This window comes from Heloderma suspectum, chromosome 2, assembly GCF_057233095.1.
Source record: "Heloderma suspectum isolate Gila_16-S chromosome 2, 16-S_ref, whole genome shotgun sequence".
Lineage (NCBI taxonomy): Eukaryota > Metazoa > Chordata > Lepidosauria > Squamata > Helodermatidae > Heloderma > Heloderma suspectum.
In genome coordinates, this window is record NC_139459.1 from 242,009,460 (window position 1) to 242,032,543 (window position 23,084).

Here is a 23,084-nt window from a genome sequence, read left to right on the forward strand (position 1 = left end):
ATCCTGCAACTCCCAGCATTCCCCAGCCAGGCTGGGGAATGCTGGGAGTTGTAGGACTTCTTTCTGTCTAAGCAAGCACAGGATTGCGCCTTTAGATACCAAAGGTGAAAAATTACAAAATGGCAGCCAATTGAAATGTATTTTGGACAAAAAAAACAAAATATGTACAAAATCGTATCATGAATCCAAATATGCTAGTCATAGCACATTAAACAATGCATAGTTTAGTGTATAAACCAGCCTTATGTAGCACCATGATGCTGAGGGAAAGAAATTTTTGAAATCCAGAATAGCTGCCAAAATCACATCTCAATTAAAACTGAAATAATATGCATCATTTTGTAATTAGAACAACAGATTTACAGCTATATAAATGGCACCTGATATTACATTTAAACAATATTTACAACTTCCACTTATTTCTATATCTGCTTTTGTGTCAGCATATTAAATAGGTCTACTGAAGACAGTAAAATAATAGGATTCTATGACTATCTTACAGAAGCCAAACACCTGTTTATTTCCCCAAAGGTTTGATAGTGTCATGACCTATCTTTCTGGCACACACTCTGGCACAGAACACCAAAATCAGTGAGATTTTTTATTGTAGCAAATCTCACGGCAAAAGCTTAAAAGTTACCTCTTCTTATAAGTTATATAGCTAAGGCAAAAGCCACAGGAACATTGCTTACTTCAAGAAACAGTTTAAGGCTAATAACTGCGACCATGTCAGGGATCAGTCAACAATAGTTTCCAAGTCAGGATCTCTATGGTTCAGAATACAAGGCAAGGTGAAGGGTTAAGATAAATCCAGGCAAGAAAACATTCCACGCAATTCAAGACATGGTCCAAGACCAAGTTACAAAACTAGAATTTACACACACAGGGAGAGATCAATCCAACAATAGATTCTATGTCAGAATCTCCATGGTATGTGTGTCAAGGCAGACCAAAGACCAAGGGTCTTGATAAGTACAGGCAAGGGAGCAATATAGGCTTTTAAGACAGCATTCCCAACACAGACTCACCAGCCCTTGTTCTGGCTCCCAGTAACAACTTCAGGGCAGAGAAGAGCCTCATGTTTATAATTTATAAGTCCAGGCAAGTCAGTATCTTGGGCAGTTAAAACAATTATACGTCCAAGCAAGAGAGAGAGCACTGGGCAGTACAGAGGTTCCCATGCAGGGCCTCTTCAATCTATGCTTCCAGGCAGACTAAGTCCAGGATTCAAGATCATTCCAGGAAAGTTCTTAACGCTACAAGGTTCAAACAGACAAGGGTCCAGATTTGATGGAGAGTCCAAGTGAGAAAGTGTTTTGGGCAGCTCATTTGATGGAAAGTCCAGGCAGAAAGGGTTTAAGGCAGTAAAGACAGATGTTCCCAGCAAAAGCTCCATAGCCTTGGCAGCAGCTTAAATGCAAGGGAGGGGCTGATAAATCCCTCCTTCTGACTATCTGACAGGGCAATTTGCCTGTCAGTGGCCACTACATCGGAGAGGGCATCTCAAGCAGTGTGAAGTCTCTCAAAGCCCCCTCCTTCTCCAGAATCCTCTCCCTGCTTTGTTCCTACAGAAGATTTCTCAGGTTGTAAATCAGAGGTTTGACTCAAAGCCTTATCTTGCAGCTGGGGCTGAAAGAGAGTCTTGCTCTGATCAGATGGGAGGCCAGGAAGAGCCAGACTTTCACTATCCTGACATTTCACAGCTTGAGCAGGCCCGAACCAGCCACCCTCCCTTGGCCTGCCTTCAGATGAGAAACTAGGCCGAGCTAAACTCTCAGGCCATAGGCTTCTTATGACTGAACTGGGTTTTAAATCATCCAGGTCCACTTCTGAATCAGCTTCTGATTCTAAAACCATAGGGCCCACAGCAGGCTATGCCTGACAGATAGAATATAAACTAGCAAAAGGGGGGGGGGCAACCAGAAGTATATCACAGGTGCACAAAACATGGGTACAAACGTGAAAACTACACTTCAAAGGAAAACCTTTAAACTGCTATATCTCAGCCATTTCTTATCCAAACTTGTAAAAAAAATGGCCATACTATGGCTGTCGCTACAGAGGTTTCTGGGCATTCATACAACTTTCTACCAATTACACATAAGCTTCAACAAAAGCAGACCAGATATCCAAATAGATATCCATTCAAAGGTGGCGTCTATATGCCATCCGTTCGAATATTGAAAGTGTTGTAAGGTCCTCAATCCATTCAACAGTGAGTGTGTGAAGGGAGGCAAAGTCTGAACCCAATCACTTTCTACAGATGCTTTAATACTAGCTCTTTTTAGGGTCCACTGTTGAAAGTATTTTCAAAATATGTCTGAAGGACTTACCCAATGTCACACAGGAAACTTGCAACTCAGCCAAGAATGAAAGCCAGCCATTCTTTCTGTTATGCAAAACATTTTTCCTTGCTATTGAAGCTGCACTTTCTAAATTCTGTGGGAGTTCTTCATAAGGGGCTCATAGAAATCTTCCGATTTCCGTAACAGAGCGTTACCACTCCATTGGTCTCTGCCTGCTGAGACACTGCCATCACTGTTGAATCTGAGTTACTGTGACCCAATACTTGTTTGTTCTTGTAGACCCATGCGACTGCTGTGTTAACACATTTTCATGCCTTCTCCCTTAAACCCTTTTTATATGGTTGCACTACAGGGTGCCCTTGACCAGAATTTCTCCATAATTGTATGGCTGTTGGCAATTATCTTTAGTGGGAAAAAACAGTGATGATGTTGTACTTTTAATATAAAAGATTTTAAAGAAGGTAAAGAGTTGTTTTCTACATTTTCACTCTGCTGGTTTGAAGGATCGGGCAGGTTTCTTTCTGATGCTTGGTGATTTCTCTCTTTATGTTTCCTTCTTTATTCTTGTGTCCAGCTGCTACAGCCTTAAAGGTAGAAAACTGCTCACAAAGGAGCTATAAAGTTTAGAATGCTTTTGGCTTCCCATATAGAGATTATTAGTTAGGACCACACTTTAAGTAGCATGTGTGTGTTTTTCATAAACACAATGTCACATTCAGCATTAGAAGGGGAGTAAATTAGAAGAGGACAAAAATAAAATTTAAAAAGCTTTACCAGTAAACTCTTAGAGACTGAATTCCAACCTTTCAGTAGGTGATTTCCATGTCTGAATCTCTGTAGGAGTTGAATATAATTATTTCTGTTTTGCTTTTGCTATCCTGCTCATGGGAAGGAAATTCTGTATTCATAATTACGGGAAGATATGGGTCTTAATCACAGGAATGCAGCAGGATCCAGTGGAATCTCTGTTACATACTAGTGTTTTTTGGTTTGGGACTTGATAAAAAATAAAGTACGTATCTACAAAATTCCAGTGTGGCCAGGAAGAGAACTTGTCGTGTACAAATGTAGATGTATTAAATGGGATGCTTGTTTCCAATCTCACAGAACTAATGTTCAGTAATAAAAAAGTATATTTAAAAGGCAATGGTTTTTATAAAATATTCTTACAAAGGAAGCTGCCTAATTAAAATATAGGGTTTTCCTGAAAGCCTTTCATTCCAGAGTACTTTTTTTGGTTTTAAAAAGATGTTTGAAGTCCATTAATTTACTCTTTGCAGCATCCTTTAAAGTTTAATCCCCTTTCTAATCAAGCTGTCAGTAGTTTAAATAACTGTTAAGTATCTTTGGTGGGGATTATGAACAGTTATTCAAGATTATATGGTGAATGTAATACTCATAGGACTGTGATTAAAATCTATAAATCTCCTAAAATGGCACATATAACCATTTAAAACACCATAGACTTAATATCAGAGAGTTAAAGTATTTGGAAACAAGAATCACAGGATAACAAAAGGTTAAAAGTTATTTGCAAGTACAGACTTTTCTGGATTTCCAGTGTTAGAGGTAATGATTGGATTGCTTGCAGACCTTGGAGTTATGTGAGTAGATAAGACGCTCAAACCATTCCTCATTCCTGTTTTTAACTTCCTGCAATTATATCCCTTCTCAGTATTAAAACCTTACTCTCAATAAAGTCTACCTAAACTTTGGAATGCCTTGGCAGATTTTATCTTCCACAGAGAAGCATGGAACTTTCACAGGCAGGAGATGCATATCTGTACTCCTTGTTGCCCAGTTTTCTTTAATTGACCTCATTTAATTTACTCAAGCTAAAGTGCCACATCAGTATTAAAATGTAAGAGAGTGAGTAGCCATACCTAATCCTGATACTCCAGATGTTAAATAAAATATTTCTCATTCATCTTCCTATATGTATACCAGCCAGTGAGCTTCAGCCACCATCGTGGCCTGCCTTACAGGCAAATTTTATGTCTTGGCAAGCCTGCTGTCTCAAAATAACTGTTGCAGAGCACAGTGGTCTGATAACACCTTCATACTCTTTAGCTGAGAGGATTGTCTCCAGAGATTTGGATATGGCATGTTCCATCTCGCTGCTTAGCTGACTCCTGCCACTCTCTGCACACATGTTCACACCTACACAATTAAAAAAATTGTTTGTTTATGTAGACATACTTTAATATAATTTTACCTAATTTTTTCTTCATAAAAGAAGTCCCAAATTAACTCATAAAACCATCAAAAGAAAAATATGATGAATTAATGAATTAAAACATTTCAGTAGTGATTATGACAAAAACCCTAAAACTGATCATTGATCACACAGAAGCCCACTGAGACAAGAAGAGTACCTTCTTTCTAAATGTCTGCAATGCATGGGTTCGCACAACACACTAAGGCACCCTGAGAATAAGCTACGCAGTGTGTGTTGTTCATGGAACAACCCATGGTGCACCCAACAGAGGATCAGGGTCACTGTAGGTTGTTCTTCCCTTCCTTCCCCCTCTGTACTCCAGCCAGTATCCCAGTGTCCTGCGCAGCTGAACCCGTCTTATCTGCCCCTCCTGTCCCCTTCCCCACTCCAATTGAGACCCCTTTTTGTTTCCGTCTTTTAGAAAAAAATACCCCCAGAAATTTGCACAAATGGGGTTGCAATGTTTTTTATTTTTTTTTCAGCTCTTGAAATTTGCACAAATGGGTTGTGATGTTTATTTCTATTATTATTATTATTAGTCAGACTTTTGCTAGTGTGATCTTACGGCTGTCTGATATATGTAGTCTTGCCTGGACAATTTCCTTGTATGTTTCAGCTGTCAAAGGGTGTGACTAAGCGTAGTACTGTACATGGGCATTGACGAGACTTCATATAGGCTAATTTGCACACAGTTGCCAGGATCCCATTGCAGAGCTGTCAGTGGAAAAGCAGCAGTAAAGGGGTAAAAGTAGGTGCACCAAAAGGCAGGGCAGGGTGGGGGACACACACACAATATCTCCCAGTTAGAAATGTGATTATCTGGGTTTTAAGTAGTGAAACAAAACTTTTCAGTGTCTTCCACCTTTTCAGCACTTTCCAAGTCTGGAAAGGAAATTGACCAGGCAAGACTACACATATTGGGCAGCTGTAGGAGCATACTTGCAAAAGACTGACAAAAAAACCCTAAAAATATGACCCCATTTGTGCAAATTTCTGGGGCTGAAATAATAATTTTAAAAAGGGAGGTGAACCAGTGATGTGCTGCTCAGACATTGGTGGAGGTGCTATCCCTTGGGTCAAGGGTGACATTGCAAAGAGCAGCAGGGTGTTTTGCCGCTCCTGTCAATTGTTCAACCCATGATGAAATGGCTCTGCCGTTTTCAGATGACATGCCAACCCATCATGGGTTGAACAACCTCTAGAACAAGCCATGGGTTGTCAGGGTGGCTTGTTGCTGAAAAATAAGCCATCCTGCAGGAAGCAGTTTGGATTCAAACCACAGTTACCCATGATGGGTTGGTATATCATGTGAACCCAGTCAATGGGTGTCTCTACAAGAGCAATTTATTGCATGCTTGTGATTGGTCACTCACAGAATTTTGCAGGTCCTTTACATAATGTTGTCAACCTCCAGAATGCCTCACACACATTTCCTCCTTTATCATGCTTTCAAAAATATCATAGATAAACTAGTAATAAAAGTTAATGGCACCATATTGGCAGTGTGTAATGGCAGCTTAGCGCTAGGAACTTGCCAAGAAAGGCTTTCCTCGATTCAAACCACATGTCTCTCAACTGCTGATCAGAGGGAAAAGAGAGTAAAATGCCTCCTTGCAATGAAGAGAGACAGATCTGATCCCCCATCCCACAAGCTCAGAATCAACATCCTCTGTTGATGCAGAGCATCCCAATAAGTTCAGTGGGGCTTACTCCCAAGTAAGAGTGCCGAGGGTTGCAGACTTCCAGCATGATCTTATGTCTACTCAGAAGTAAGTCCCAATGACTTCAATGGGGCTTACTCCCAAGTAAGTGTGCCTAGGGCTGCAAGGAAACAGTACAGCACAAGTTAAGGTACAAAAGCAAGACTCCCCCGCCCCCGCTCCTTTGCACACATGCCAGGGAGGGAGGGAGGCGCTTTTTCTATTCAAACCATGTGCCTGCTGTGTAAAGAAGCCCATCCTAATCCCACAAAGAAAGTGAAAGCAGAAAGCCCCAGAAAGGATGTGTTTGTTTGTTTTTTGCTTAATGCAGAGACATCCAATGTCAGGCTTCAGTGGGCTTCTCTTAGGAAGGAGTTTCCAAAATGAGATCCTACAGGGGCCCTGTTATTCTATACCTTCATAAGACTTCCTGGTTTGATGGAGTCTGGAGTGGAACGTTTGCATGGTTTATTTCAAGCATAGTTTCATTTCAAGCATGGTAGAGTGAACTACATATCTGTTGAATCCCAGTTAATTAGACTACAAGAGTCATGTTGCCACTCAAAGCTGCCTCACAATTTGTTTTGTTCATTCTTCCTACCAGCCTGCCAGACTGTTGGAAGTTCTTTTCAGATGAGAATAGCTTAGTGGTGGCAGTAGAAAATGTACTGGGGACAGGGTGTAGGGGAGACACAGAAGGAGCAACGTGAAATTTTCGTAGGGAAAGCTTTATCTCCTATCTTAGATTTCCGACAAATTTAAAATCAGAAAATCGGTTAAAAGATGTCTCTAACACTCCACCCATTCCCTTGTCTCCTACAGAAACGTGCATGCTGAGTGGGTAATTGCTGTAATAGAGCAGTGTAGGCTATAGGTTGTTGTTCAGTCATTCAGTCGTGTCCGACTCTCCATAGCACGCCAGGCCTTCCTGTCCTCCGCTGTCTCCCGGAGCATGCTCAAGTTCATATTCATTGCATCGGTGATGCTATCTAGCCATCTCATCCTAAGCCATCCTCTTCTCCTTTTGCCTTCAATCTTTCCCAGCATCAGGGTCTTTTCCAGGGAGTTTTCTCTTCACATTAGGTGGCCAAAATATTTGCGCTTCAACTTCAGTATCTGTCCTTCCAATGAGCAGTCAGGATTGATTTCCTTTAGGATGGACTGATTTGACCTCCTTGCAGTCCAGGGGACTCGTAAGAGTCTTCTCCAGCACCACAGTTCGAAAGCATCGATACTTCGGTGCTCAGCCTTCCATATAGTCCAGCTCTCGCAGCCATATGTTGCTACTGGGAAAACCATAGCTTGGATTATACAAACCTTTGTTGGCAAGGTAATGTGTCTGCTTCTTACTATGCTGCCTAGGTTTGCCATAGCTTTCCTCCCAAGGAGCAAGCATCTTTTAATTTCATGGCTACAGTCACCATCTGCGGTGATCTTGGAGCCCAAGAAAATAAAATCTGTCACTGCTTCCATTTCTTCCCCTTCTATATGCCAGGAAGGGATGGGGCCAGATGCCATGATCTTAGTTTTTTTAATGTTGAGTTTTCAAACCAGCTTTTGCACTCTCCACTTTCACCTTCAACAAGAGGCTCTTTAGATCCTCTTCGCTTTCTGCTATTAGGGTGGTATCGTCTGCGTATCTGAGGTTGTTGATAATTCTCCCGGCAATCTTAATTCCGACCTGTGATTCATCCAACCCGGGGTTTCTCATGATGTACTCTGCATATAAATTAAATAAGCAGGGCGACAATATATAGCCTTGTCGTACTCCTTTCCCAATTTTGAACCAATCAGTTGTTCCATGTCCGGTTCTTACTGTTGCTTCTTGACCCTCGTACAGGTTTCTCAGGAGACAGGTAAGGTGGTCTGGTACTCCCATCTCTTTCAGAATTTGCCACAGTTTGTTGTGATCCACACAAAGGCTTTAGCGTAGTCAATGAAGCAGAAATAGACGTTTTTCTGGAATTCTCTTGCTTTCTCCATGATCCAGCCAATGTTGGCGATTTGATCTCTAGTTCCTCTGCCTCTTCGAAACCCAGCTTGTACTTCCAGTAGTTCTTGGTGCACATACAGCTGAAGCCTAGCTTCTAGGATTTTGAGCATAACCTTGCTGGCATGTGAAATGAGCGCAATTGTACGGTAGTTTGAACGCTCTTTGGCATTGCCCTTCTTTGGAATTGGAATGTAAACTGACCTTTTCCAGTCTTGTGGCCATTGTTGAGTGTTCCAAATGTTTTGGCATATTGAGTGCAGCACTTTAACAGCATCATCTTTTAGGATTTTAAATAGCTCAGCTGGAATACTGTCATCTCCGCTAGCTTTGTTGTTACTAATGCTTCCTAAGGCCCACTTGACTTCACTCTCGAGGATGTCTGGCTCAAGTTCAGTGACCGCACTATCATGGCTATCAGGGACATTCAGATCTTTCCTGTATAGTTCTTCTGTGTATTCTTTCCACCTCTTCTTAATCTCATCTGCTTCTGTTAGGTCCCTGCCTTCTTTGTCCTTTATCATGCCCGTCTTTGCACAAAACGTTCCCTTGAGATCTCCGATTTTCTTGAAGAGATCTCTAGTCTTTCCCATTCTATTGTTTTCCTCGATTTCTTTGCATTGTTCATTTAAGAAGGCCTTCTTGTCTCTCCTTGCTATTCTCTCGAAATCTGCATTCAGTTGGGTGTATCTTCCCGTCTCCCTTGCTTTTTGTGTCCCTTCTTTCCTCAGTTACTTGTAAAGCCTCATCAGACAGCCACTTTGCTTTCTTGCAATTCTTTTTCTTTGGAATGGATTGAGTTGCTGCCTCCTGAACAATGTTACGGACCTCCGTCCATAGTTCCTCAGGCACTTTGTCTATCAGGTCTAATCCCTGAAATCTATTCCTCACCTCCACTGTATATTCATAAGGGATATGATTTAGGCATTTCCTTCTCCAGTGGACCACATTTTGTCAGAACTCTCCACCATGACCTGTCCGTCTAGGGTGGCCCTGCATGGCATAGCTTATGGCTTCACTGAGTTACGCAAGCCCCTTCGCTACAACAGGGCAGTGATCCATGAAGGGGTAGGCTATAGGTAGAAACCTCCTATTTGCCTGCAAATTTGCTCCCACCACGACCAAAAAAAGGAAGAAGAAAAGGTGAGAGCCTGAGACAGATGGTGGGAAGGGAGTGCTACAGATTTCCCTCAATCAAAGCAAAGGAGGCTATGGAAGAAGAGCTCAATGTCAGTAGCTAGAAAAAGAACATTTTGGTTACCTTCCAGATCCTAAATTGCCTTCCCTATCCCAGTTCTGTCACTGACAGACGTAACTATGCCTACAGAGAACTCCTCTCATAGCACTCTGAGTATGTCAAAGGTAGGAAGATGGGAAACAGAATCAGATTCAGACCATCTGGTCCAGAATTGGCTTTCTTCACACGGAGCTTTTATCCTTTGATTGAGATTGCTACTTCATGGACATTTGCAGGCTCTTTACATGACTGTTTATACTGTTTAAATTGATTTTATCTGTACGCCACCCTGAGATCTTAATGATATAGGGTGGGACAGAAATGTTTTAAACAAATAAATAAAGAAAATAATGCCATGGCCCTCCAGGGCATCTCCTGACTAAATGCCCTTTGTTCCATTTTTAAATAGATCGCAGATAATGAGCTATCAAATTACCCTGTTGTGTTCTGCTTGAGTTTCCTCCATGAAAACAGGAAAAGCGGCATGAAGAGGAGAAAGATCAATAAAAGATAATGGAAGACTCAGATACAGGGAGAAGGAGGGGGAAAGGGAGGGGGGGAAAGGAAGTGGGTGAAAAAGGGAGTCGTCATGATCCTGCATTTAAAATGGAACCAGAAAGCCCCATTTTAAATGCAGGGTTTTAGGCTGGTGTAGAGATGCCCAGTGTCAATATTCACTGGCAGTGTCTCTCTGGGGTTTCAGGCAGATCTTTTTCCAGCCCTACTGGAGATGCCAGAAATTGAACCTTGGACCTTTTGTATGCAAAGTATGTGCTCTACTTCTGAGCTACAACCCTTTCCCCTTCAAGTAACCACAGTGCTCCAACAAGGAGGAGGTCCAGCAAGAAGGGGAAAGTGGGAGGATGAGCTACTTGTCTGAGGGGCTTTCCTCCCCCTCCCCCCACCTCCATTGTCCTTTGGTACTGCCTATGGAATAGCTAGAGGTCTTACTCTTGAAAGGAGCTTTCATTTGCCCCTGGGCTGGGTGTTCCTTACCTTAGCAGTGTTAGTGATTTACAGAGATACACACATTAACCCCTAAAAATACCCAAGCTCCAAGAATAAGAGCAAGATGGTTCACGGAGCAGAGTAGATGTCCGTATGCCTTGAGAGCAAACAGAGCAGATGTTTTACTGCATGCTTTTCCTGAGAGACATTCAAGGTTAATTCAGAAGTACCATAGCAGGAGATTTAAGATTTAGCCCCCAAACTTTCCAAATTGTTGAACTTTTCCATACTTCCTCTTCTAATCACTTTGTGGTTGGATTTGACTGAGTTGGAAAGCATGTGCAAACTGTCCTTGCTTCTCTTAATCTTAATACTTGCTTAACTCTTATAAAAAAAACACATAAACACTCTGACTAATGAGCACTAATTCTTCTCTTTTTCTCTCTTCTAAATCTTTTCTCAGATTAATAATTCAGGTTCCTAAATTGAAAATATATGTATATGCACCTTACACAGAATAATATCAGAGAGGATTTCTGTAAATCTAGAATGCCCATTATGTCCCACACTCTACATGTGGTTAGTTCTGTTTCTGACTGATATAGCAGAGTAAGAGAAAGAAAGCTGTCTGTGGCTCAAAATGAAGTTTTCTTCAGCTGAAGGGTAAAATTCACTTACAGACCAATACAGTTTCTATTTCTAAGCAGTATCTTTGACTATTTATTTACTGAAATGTAAGGGTTTGTTTTAGCTTCTTGGAACAAGATCATCTCTAAACTAAAGGGGAAAATTGGTGGGGGAAAGGAGAAAGAAAAAAATGGATCTCACCCTCCTGCAATAATTATTTGGACAAGCTTTGCTTTTATAGAATGGTGAATCCTGTGATTTGATATTTCATCATGCTCGTGACATTTAAGATAATACAAGTATTTCACAGCACAAAAGCAAATCATGTAATTTAGCTTGCCTCATCAAGCTTTCCCGCAGCAGGGGTCTCTAATTCAGCTCAGACAAAAGATTTATAAGGTTCTCAATACAAATACCCACAATACCTCAGGAGGGGGAAAAAAGGCTCCTCAGAGCAAGTACAATGGACCTGGTGCTCAAAGTCATCTTTAAAATTGCTACTATAATAAACAGTTGGGATCTGTTATTGATAGTTTTAAATATATATAAAATATAGGGAGCATCTGCAGCAAATTTGGTTGTTATCAAGAGTCACTAAAATCCTCATGTGCTTGCTTTTCTAACTTAAAGAAAATATCCTGTTCTTTGCAACAAAGCTTTTATACTTTCTGTCTTCACAAGACAGTTACTGACATTAACTTGATTGATTCTGGCAATGACTCATGCCCTATTCAGGTGTTCGGTTATAAAATCAGGGGCGGGGGGGAGACGTGTGCTCTGGCCCTGCCTGCTCCACTCCTGACCTCCCTGTGTTGAGGTGCCTACACTTTTTGCAGGGAAAGTGTAGGCACATCCAAGTCAACACAGTTAGGAAGCTCCACGTGATTGGGAACCCTGTCTTATCAGGGTTTGTGGTACTGTAGAGATTTGTAATTGCGTTCACTTAAACACAGTTACATTTCCTCTGCAGACCTTCCCTGTTGATACGGGGAAGTCGGGCAGGGAAGGGAGGGGACGGAGCATATGTCCCTGGCTCTGTCTATATGACTTTAGGACACCTGAAAAGGGTTTCAGCTGGATAAGCTACTACAGAAGACACCAATGCAGCAGGACTAGTGTTAGTATTTGAGAAGGTTGGTACTGGGCACCCATAGCTGTTTGTAAGCTTTTTATTGATTTTTTTCATAACCAGGGGTTGAAATACTCTCAGCTTTTGCTTCTCAAAAAGAAGAGGGGAAAAGTACAATAATGAAATTATGAAGGTAACAGTATTCAGGAGAAATAAAATAAGACACTTAAAGTAGGAATGCTTGAAGATTTCATTCATTCCACATTTTTAATACAACCAACCTGATTTGCGCTTCCCAAACTACTGTGTGGATCAGAACAGAGCTATCCTTCAATTTGTACACCTCTCTAAACTTTGTGATAGAGTTCCCAGCTTTAAAAGACAAACTAAAATCTGTATTAAAATGCACATTTTAGTTTTAATGCATAAAATGTGCATTTGGGATAAAATGCAGACAAACTGCTTTTTTGAGGGGGGAAAACACACAAACAATGTGAATGTTCATGCATTAGTTTGTTTTTTAAATTACAGATTTATGAGGAAATGAGACAGAATGGATTTATGCATGAACACATATGAAACTGACACAGTTCAGAAACAGACTGAACTGTCCATTGCTACATTTAAACAATTGCCTCCTCAGCTGTGTTTTGTGTAACAGGCAGCTGCAGGTAAGACACTGTTCTCTTTTGACTGAAAGAGCTGCTTATGTCTGTCGATGCCAGCTATGCTCACATCTTTACAAGACAAAACATTCCATGCAATGAGGAGGCAGGGGAGAACTGACATTCCCTTGCTGTACTCCATCATATCATACTGAACAACAGCCATCAAGTTATCCCATCAAGTTATCCCTTAACAGTCTGTAATTTAATCTTGATCCATTTATATTGAAAGTGCTTATTATTCCTTGCCTGGCTTACCAAGACTAATGAGGGAAATGCACGTATTTCTATGCATCCTACTAATTTAAACAAAGGCTTATTAGATGGGCTGAATAGGACCTACAAACATTTGGCACGATTAAACAGCAAACAGGTATTTATTGTGGTACATGTAACTATTAGAATTAATGACACACTACCAAATAGAAGTTTTAATACTTTGCACCAAGTTGTATTGCCCAGAAGTTTCTATAAAAAAATAATTCCACACTAGTACTGAATTTCTTAATTAATCTAAAAAAAAATGTCTAAAAGGTTGTTCCAAAGGGGGAAAAGAGGATAATACAATACCTTTTAAAGTATGTTGATTGCTTCCCATTGTTCTTAATCCCTCGCTCCTGAAATATAGGCTGTGTTGACACAGAATTGTAAGCCAGAATAGTTGAGAATTCTGGCCTATTGATAGATAACACAGAAGTGCCTGCAAGCAGGAGCAGCTAAAGCAGGGGTGCAGACCCTTCAGCCCTAATCTGGCAAAATGGCCAGGGTGATGACATCATCTGGCCTACAGAGAGCAAAAAAAGCAGTGATTTTGCTTGGAAACAGGATACCTAGGAAGCATGCTCCTTGTTTGCAAGCAGAATCACCACCTTTTTTGCCACCGCTGCCACAGCAAATTCAACAGGGACAGAGGCCATGCAAAAATGGCCATTTCTTTCTTGACTCACCTAATGAAGTGAACTGTCATGTTACTGTCTAATCTAGTTTTATTGACATATTATGCCATAATACATTTGTTAGGTACCACAAGACTATTCATTGTTTTTCCTTATGTTAGTGCAATTGATCCAGCAGAGTGATGGACATATATAGGTTGGCTTAGATTCAAATTGTAGCTCAGCTATGAAGGCTCTGGGTAACCTGGGTAAGTTACTCTCAGTCTTCTCCCAACATAAAAAGGCAATAAAAGTTACCTCCTTCAGAGAGTTTTTAAGAGAACAAATGGAATAAGGATCATGAAACACTTTGTAATCTAGGATAATATGAGGTGCAGAATAACTCTGGGATGGAGTATGGCCTATGTTAATAATTTCTATACGTAATTTATAAATTCTGTGTTTTAATAAAATAATAAATATAGCGAGAGGAGAAGGAACTGTTTGAACATCTACACATCCTTTCCATAGTACTAACTATGAAATACTGATGGTATGAACCTCATTCAACTGAATGTAATAGTTCTTTTTTACTAAGAGAACGTTGAGTATTTTTTCCTAACTCTACATCAGAAAAACTGGCATTAAATGCATAAGGAAGATGTTTTATTTTCTTCAACTAGAGCCAGTAGTAAATTTATAATAACATGCTACAAAAAGTAATATTTGCAGTTTTAGAATCATACCTGTTAATTCGATGCAAGGTATATTCTCAGTTACACAGGGTGGTAAAATATTCAGTTAGTGTAAGTGGCAGTATGCTTCATGTTCTTGTTATCTACACTTTGCAGTGTTCAACAGAAATAGGACCATTTAATTTGTTGGTTAGTGGAACATTAATAACTTCTTACTATTGCATGTTTTAAATGCGACACACAATTTGTTGGCAGAATTGCCTTGGGGGCTTGGACCTTAGATGCACTTGCAAATTTATGATTCAGCCAGTGGGCAAGGAGCTTTGAAGTTAGCCTTCCCATATATTTAACTGCTGAAAGAAGATCAGGAAAAGATACTTTTACCAGTCCAGAACCAATGTTGCTGATTTATGACCACCGACTGAACACTTCATTGCTTGGGAAGGAAGTTAATTGGGATTTTTAACTTTGGTTAAGAATGGAAACTTCAGCAAAGGAGATTGTTACCTTGTTGTGGTGCTGGAGCTTGAGCACCTCAATGGCATCATGAGCTAAACGGTGAAGGGACACCCAAGACGGAAAGGTCATGGCAAAGAGGTCAGACTAAATACGATCCCTGGGGAAGGAAACAGCAATCCACCCCAGTATTCTTGCCATGAAAACTAAATGGATCAGTACAACCAGAGATATGTCAGTATACCATCGGAAGATGGGACTTCCAGGTCGGAAGATGGTCAAAATGCTACTGGGGAGGAACAGAGGATAAGTTCAACTAGCCCCAGATGTGATGATGCAGCTAACTCAAAGCTGAAAGGACGGCTAGCAGCCGATGGTGCTGGTGGTGAACGACGAATCCGATGTTGTAAAGATCAACACACCATAGGAACCTGGAATGTAAGATCTATGAGCCAGGGCAAATTGGATGTGGTTACTGGGGAGATGTCAAGATTAAATATAGACATTTTGGGTGTCAGTGAACTGAAATGGACTGGAATGGGCCACTTCATATCAAATGACCACCAGATCTACTACTGTGGACAAGAGGACCACAGAAGAAATGGATTAGCCTTCATGATTAATAATAAAGTGGCTAAAGCAGTGCTTGGATACAATCCAAAAAATGATAGAATGATCTCAATTCGAATTCAGGGTAAGCCATTTAACATCACAGTGATCCAAATATATGCCCCAACCACAGATGCTGAAGAAGCAGAAGTAGATCAGTTCTATGAGGATCTGCAGCACCTACTGGATACTACGCCAAACAAAGATGTTATTTTCATTACAGGAGACTGGAATGCTAAGGTGGGTAGTCAAACGACACCTGGAATTACAGGCAAGCATGGTCTGGGAGAACAAAATGAAGCAGGACATAGGCTGATAGAATTTTGCCAAGACAACTCACTGTGCATAACAAACACTCTATTCCAACAACCTAAGAGACGACTTTATATATGGACTTCACCAGACGGTCAACACCGAAATCAGATTGATTACATCCTTTGTAGCCAAAGGTGGCGGACATCTATGCAGTTGGTAAAAACAAGACCTGGAGCTGACTGTAGTTCAGATCACAAACTTCTTATTGCACGATTTAGAATCAGACTAAAGAGAATAGGGAAGACCCACAGATCAGTTAGATATGAGCTCACAAATATTCCTAATGAATATGCAGTGGAGGTGAAGAATAGATTGAAGGGACTAGATTTAGTAGATAGGGTCCCAGAAGAACTATGGACAGAAGTTCGCAACATTGTTCAGTTGGCAGCAACAACAACAAAAAAGAAAACCAAGAAGGCAAGATGGTGTCTGCTGAGACACTGGAAGCAGCCCAAGAAAGAAGGAAAGCAAAAGGCAACAGTGATAGAGGGAGATATGCCCAATTAAATGCAAAATTCCAGAGGTTAGCCAGAAGAGATAAAGAATTATTTTTAAACAAGCAATGCGCGGAAGCGGAAGAAGATAATAGAATAGAAAGGACAAGAGACCTCTTCCAGAAAATTAGAAACATTGGAGGTAAATTCCAGGCAAAAATGGGTATGCTCAAAAACAAAGATGGCAAGGACCTAACAGAAGCAGAAGAGATCAAGAAAAGGTGGCAAGAATATACTGAAGATCTGTATAGGAAGGATAATAATATCAGGGATAGATTTTGACACGGTGTGGTCAGTGAGCTAGAGCCAGACATCCTGAAGAGTAGGTTGAATGGGCCTTAAGAAGCATTGCTAATAACAAGGCAGCAGGAGATGACAGTATCCCAGCTGAACCGTTTAAAATCTTGCAAGATGATGCTGTCAAGGTGATGCATGCCATAAGCCAGCAAATTTGGAAAACACAAGAATGGCCACCAGATTGGAAAAAATCAACTTATATCCCCATACCAAAAAAGGGAAGCACCAAAGAATGTTCAAACTATTGAACAGTGGCACTTATTTCACAGGTCAGTAAGGTAATGCTCAAGATCTTGCAAGGTAGACTCCAGCAATTCATGGAACGAGAATTGCCAGATGTACAAGCTGGGTTTAGAAAAGGCAGAGGAACTAGAGACCAAATTGTCAATATCCGCTGGATACTGGAGAAAGCCAGGGAGTTTCAGAAAAACATTTATTTCTGTTTTATTGACTATTCTAAAGCCTTTGACTGTGTGGATCATAACAAACTGTGGCAAGTTCTTGGTGGTATGGGGATACCAAGTCATCTTGTCTGCCTCCTGAGGGATCTGTATACCGACCAAGTAGCAACGGTAAGAACAGACCACGGATCAACGGACTGGTTTAAGATTGGGAAAGGAGTACAGCAGGGTTGTATACTCTCACCCTACCTATTCAACCTGTACGCAGAACACATCATGCGACGTGCTGGGCTTGATGAAGCCAAGGTTGGAGTTAAAATTGCTGGAAGAAACATTAACAATCTCAGATATGCAGATGATACCACTTTGATGGCTGAAAGTGAGGAGGAGCTGAGGAACCTCATGACGAAGGTGAAAGAAGAAAGTGCAAAAGCTGGCTTGCAGTTAAACCTCAAAAAAACCAAGATTATGGCAACCAGCTTGATTGATAACTGGCAAATAGAGGGAGAAAACGTGGAGGCAGTGACAGACTTTGTCTTCCTAGGCGCAAAGATTACTGCAGATGCTGACTGCAGCCAGGAAATCAGAAGACGTTTACTTCTTGGGAGGACAGCAATGACAAATCTTGATAAAATAGTTAAGAGCAGAGACATCACACTGACAGCAAAGGTCTGCAGAGTTAAAGCAACGGTATTCCCCGTAGTAACCTGTGGCTGCGAGAGCTGGACCATAAGGAAGGCTGAGCGAAGGAAGATAGATGCTTTTGAACTGTGGTGCTGGAGGAAAATTCTGAGAGTGCCTTGGACTGCAAGAAGATCAAACCAGTCCATACTCCAGGAAATAAAGCCAGACTGCTCACTTGAGGGAAGGATATTAAAGGCAAAACTGAAGTACTTTGGCCACATCATGAGAAGACAGGATACCCTGGAGAAGATGCTGATGCTAGGGAAAGTGGAAGGCAAAAGGAAGAGGGGCCGACCAAGGGCCAGATGGATGGATGATATTCTGGAGGTGACGGACTCGACCTTGGGGGAACTGGGGGTGGCGACGGCCGACAGGAAGCTCTGGCGTGGGCTGGTCCATGAAGTCACGAAGAGTCGGAAGCGACTGAACGAATAAACAACAAAAGAATGGAAAACATAGTTAGCATTAATTAAACTAGTGCTGAAGGGAAGGGGAGGGAAATTTGTTTGGGGGCGGGAGGGACAGTCTAAATCCATGGCACACTCCCAATCTCCTAACCATGATTTTTGCCCCTAGGTGTGAGAGGGATGGTTTAAAGATAGAAGGGGTTTGAGTCAACCCACTGTCATGGTCAGACATGGTTAGATTTGAGCATACAGCATCAGCTCCACCCTGCAGGGATGGGGAGCCAATTAGGATGGCCTGCCCCAGAGACTAAGGGCATCTGATAGATTACTGATAGATTACTGAATGCCCTGGGAGATTTTATGGTGGATAGAGTTGTTGGTCCTGTTGAGACCCTGGTCTCATTTTGGAATGGTGAGATGAGGCAGGCCACGGACACAATTGCTCCTGAGTGCCCTCTCCAGCCTTGCAGAGCCCATTCTGTCTCTGGTATTCAGGAGAGCTGCAGGTGATGAAACAGACCAGATGATAATTTGGCATGAAGGCAACTGAGCATGTGCTAAAGCATATAATTCTTCCCATTACATGGTTATGATGGGAGAAAAAGCATACTTCACTGTCTCTATTGCATCCTCAAGTAGCCACACAGCAGAATTGTTCTGTATGGTTCAGGGGTTGTTAACATCTGTCCTGGTGATTGGGGTGTCTGAATCTTTGGCGATCAGCTGTGATAAGTTTGCCAACCACTTTGCGGATAAAATTGTTCACCTCTATGCTGGCTTGATTGATTGATTGGTTGGTTGGTTGATTGTATTTTTATCCCACTCCTCTACCAAAAAAGGCTCCTGGAGCGGCTTACAATCAGTGAACAAAGAAGACAGTCCCTGCCCGCACGCTTACAATCTAAAAAGACTTAAATGCCAGATTTCAGACAAATTTGAATGAAGTGACTAATGCCCCATGTGTTCCAGTTTTGTGGCCTGAGGACTTGGACACGGTGCTTGTGGCCACTCCCGAAAAAAACTGCTGTGGACCCAGACGTATTGAACAACTATTGCCCAGTTGCTTCTTTTCAGGGAAAGTACAGAATGTTGAAAGGCCAGCTCCAGAAAGTCTTGGAAGGAACTACTTTTTCTGGACCTATTTCACTTTGAGTTCACACCTAGTTTTGGAACAAAATCAGCCTTAGTCATCCTGTTGGATGACCTGTATTGGGAAAAGGACAGGGGGAGTGCAACCCTTTTACTATTGCTTGATCCTTCAATCGCTTTTGATACCATTCACCATGGTATCCTACTGGACCATCTCTGTAAGTTGGCTGTAGGGCGGCACCATTTTACAGTGGTTCCACTCATACTTGCAGAGCCAGTTGCGGTGGATACCTTTGGATAACTTTTTTGGGGGCCCTGGCCATTGTTCCAGGAAATGCCACATGGTACCATCTGGTCCCTAATGCTATTCAACATCTCTATGGAGCTACTGGGAGTGGTCATCAGGAGATTTGGAGTGTAGTCGGTCATCAGTAGGTCAATTATATTTCTTTGTTACATCTGAATCATGAGAGGCCGTACAGTTACTAGCAGAGTGTCTGAATGCTGTGATAGGCTGGTTGGGGGTACTGAATAAATTGAGACGGAATCCTTGTAAGGCAGAGATCCTATGGGTGGGCAGTTTCTGAGTCTGAGAATTAGAGTACATTTTATGTTCTGGACAGGGTTGCACTCTCTCTGAAGGAGCAGGTACATTGCCTGGGGGCGCTCACAGAACCATCAGTGTCGCTGGAGGCCTAAGTGACTGCAGTGGTGGAGCCCACTCTCTGTAATACCCTCCCCCTAGGAAAAAAAAACAACAACACACATGTGCCAACTCTGCTGCAGTTTAGGTGCAGGTTGAAAACTTCTTTATTCATCTCTGCTGTTAGGATTTTAATTCATGGCCTGCTGATTATACTGTATAGCTGATTGTTTCAGTTAATGAGTATTTATAGTGTGATTTTGTTATTGTACACTGTCTGGATATGTTGTGCATGACAGGTGGTATAAAATATTTTAAAGCAAACAAATAAATAAATAAATATCCCCTGGTTTAGTGGAAATACCAGTATGAACTTTCAGCTATAGTTCATCCTGGGGTCATCATCACTCACACTGAGTTTAGTTGAGTTAGCCATCTGGAATAGCTGGGTTGAGCTGAGTTGTAAAGCAGATATAGTCCTTCATAATTCTCACTTTCTTTCAGCATTATTTATTATTGCAATTTGACAGATTATCTTCCTGCAAAACCACTTTTTAACATGCAGAATATAAATACCTTCCAGACAAAGATTTTAAACATGGGATGATCTAAAGATATTGCTTGTGATTCATTCCCTCGTATTCTGGACTTGATGTAACTCTCTCCATGCAGTGAAGGCTGCATGAGGTGCTGTGTGTATATGCATGTGCACACATAATAGAAGAAAACCTATTAGCCTATTATTATATTTTTCCGTTTTTAAATATCTGTTTTAAATGTATATTTGTACATCGTATCATTTCAAGGGTACTTCAGTTTACCAGTATTAGTTAAGTTGGGCACCACATATCTAAATTCTGTTCATAAAATTATGCATTCTAAATAAAGTAGGTAAGGGTTTTTTTTAGCAGGTTTCATTTAATAGGCCAGCTTGTTTGTTAGAATGTGAGCTTTCAAAATTCCCAGAAATCCTTTTAATGGAAAATGAGAAAAGCTAAATGTGCTCTTAATCTCTTAAGCAAAACAACATAGGGTGCAATCCTATGCATATTTAGACAGAAAACCCCCTACAACACCCATGCAAGATGGGGCATGCTGGGAATTGTAGCTCTTGTTCTGTCTACACTTGCATAGGATGGTGTCCAAAGGTATATTACTTAAGCTTGGAGATAGCTTTATATGACTTATTATGCACTGAAGAGTTCAGTGAAACAAGTGTTAGCTACTTGCACTAGCAAATATTACTTCAGTCTCATTGCCTAGAATCATTACAGCAATACTATCAATGTGTACAATATCAGATACTGATGTGTGTTTAAATCGTTGGTGTGACTGTGAGCACTCTAGAAAGTTCTGCAGTATTAAATTGTCTGTTGAACTGTCATTTACAGAGCTATCAGATGCATGTTTGCTTGGAAGAAATTCCCACTGGGTTCAGTGGGGTTTTCTCCCTAGTAAGTATGTTTAGGGTTGTACTACTGAATATACTTCCCTGCTGGCAACTGCATTTTTCAGAAAGTCAGAGAGAACTGAGCCTTCTTTGTCTCTTTTCACTTTGGGAATCTTTTCTCCAAGTATACTTCATATGTTCTTTGGAGCTCTCTTGTAATGTGTCCTGTCACCTATTGTGACACAGTTGCAGAACAACGGGTATTTGACTGTGCTTGAATAGAAAGCGTCCTTTGTGTTTCTAAAACATGTAAGTGATATAAGTTAATAAACACAAATAAGCATGAGAGTGGAGCAGGAGAGGAAAGCAGTTACAATTTTTGATGTGGCTCCTTTCTGAAAGTCTTAACAATGAAACCTATAGTGCCCTCTTCTTATGTGCGTGTATTTCCATTCAGTATCCAAGCAGTAATATTCAGGTTTCTCACTGGTATGGAATGGAGACATTTCTAGCCCCCGTAGGTCCTGAACTGGCACCTCAGTACAGTTTGATTGCCTCCTTGATTGTTTGCGAGATAACTGTAAGATTGGCAGTGACAGGGTAATTTACTGAAGATTGCAATGTCAGACTATATCCAAGGGGGCTCGCTGGCATGAAGATGTTATTCTCATGACTGACAGGCCACTGGGAGATTGGTGTGCCAATTTAAAGTTCATGGTGTCGTCAAAAGTGTTCAGCCAGTGCAGCCAATAATCATGTGGCTTGATGAGGTCATTATAGGCATAACATATGCTCACCCCAATAACAGGCATAGCAAAAAAATATTCAACAGTTTGAGCAGGTAAATATAAATTTGTAGAAAGGAGTAATTTCTATCCTGTTTCTTGCCTTTTGGATGCCTTACTGTATTGATGGGATTCTCTTCACTCACAGCTGCCTGAACAAAGACACTGAGCAAACTAAAAACAGAGGACAGTGTTGAGTCTGCAGTGGTAGAGGTAACACAAGGCCTGAAAGGATACCGAGGAAAAAGCGTTCAAGCTTTTTAACAGAAAAACTACCTTGTGTTGTTATCAGACCCCAGTTATATTCACACCTTGATTATATAAAGCAGGTAATGGTAAAATGGACTGCAAAGGGGGAAAAGACCCAACCTCCATGATAGAAAAGGGCTTCAGGATGAATGGGCATCATGTGAACAAGGCACTGACCTTGAAAGAAAACGAAATCTACAGCTCAAAAAAGAAAGGAACTTATGTAACTTGAGTATGTGGAGTGAAAACAGGGGTAGTGCTACCCCTAGCTGTTTCATTTTTAAATGAGAGCTAGCATTATAGTGGATGGATGGTGCTTTGATAATGGCGATATTGTAAAACTGTGTAATATAGCTCCTAAAACATCAAGCACAATATTCTTCATTTATTGGTCATATAACCTACCCCATCACAATGGCTTGGGGCAGGTAACAATTTGTTAATTGTTCTGTCTTGTCACTGAACAGCCACCAGAAATCAGTTTGCATACAACATCTTGGACCAGGCTACCTGAAAGACTGCCTTCTGCTATATGAGCCTGCCCTGGTCTTAAGCTCTATGGGAGAGGCCCTTCTTTCAAGACCATGGCCTTCAGAGGTGCACTTGGTGGCAACACGAAAGGAGACCTTCTCAGTGGCCACTCCCTAGCTGTGAAACTCCCTACTGAGGGAGGCTAGGTTTGCTCCCTCTCTGCTGTCCTTCCACCAGCAGGCAAAGACTGCTTTATTCAAGTGGGCCTTTGACCTATAAGTGGGTCTGTTGGGTTGGGTGCTGTTTTTGGTCTGTTGTCGTCTTTGTTGTTCTTGTGTTTTTCATTGTTTTTCATTGTGTTTTAATGTATTTGCTTATGGTTGTTTTTATCAGTGATTGTAAGCCACCTTGAGTGCCAAATTTTGTTGAAAAGTGGGGCACAAATCAAATGAATGAATGAATGA

The 23,084-nt window shown here is 41.3% G+C and overlaps 1 protein-coding gene across 1 annotated transcript in view; it reads left to right on the forward strand.

Annotated features, from left to right (window-relative positions):
- The window catches only part of TENM2 (teneurin transmembrane protein 2), a 1,208,485-nt gene that overhangs the window by 1,109,352 nt on the left and 76,049 nt on the right, over nucleotides 1-23,084 (forward strand). The gene's annotated exons all lie outside the window — the stretch shown is intronic.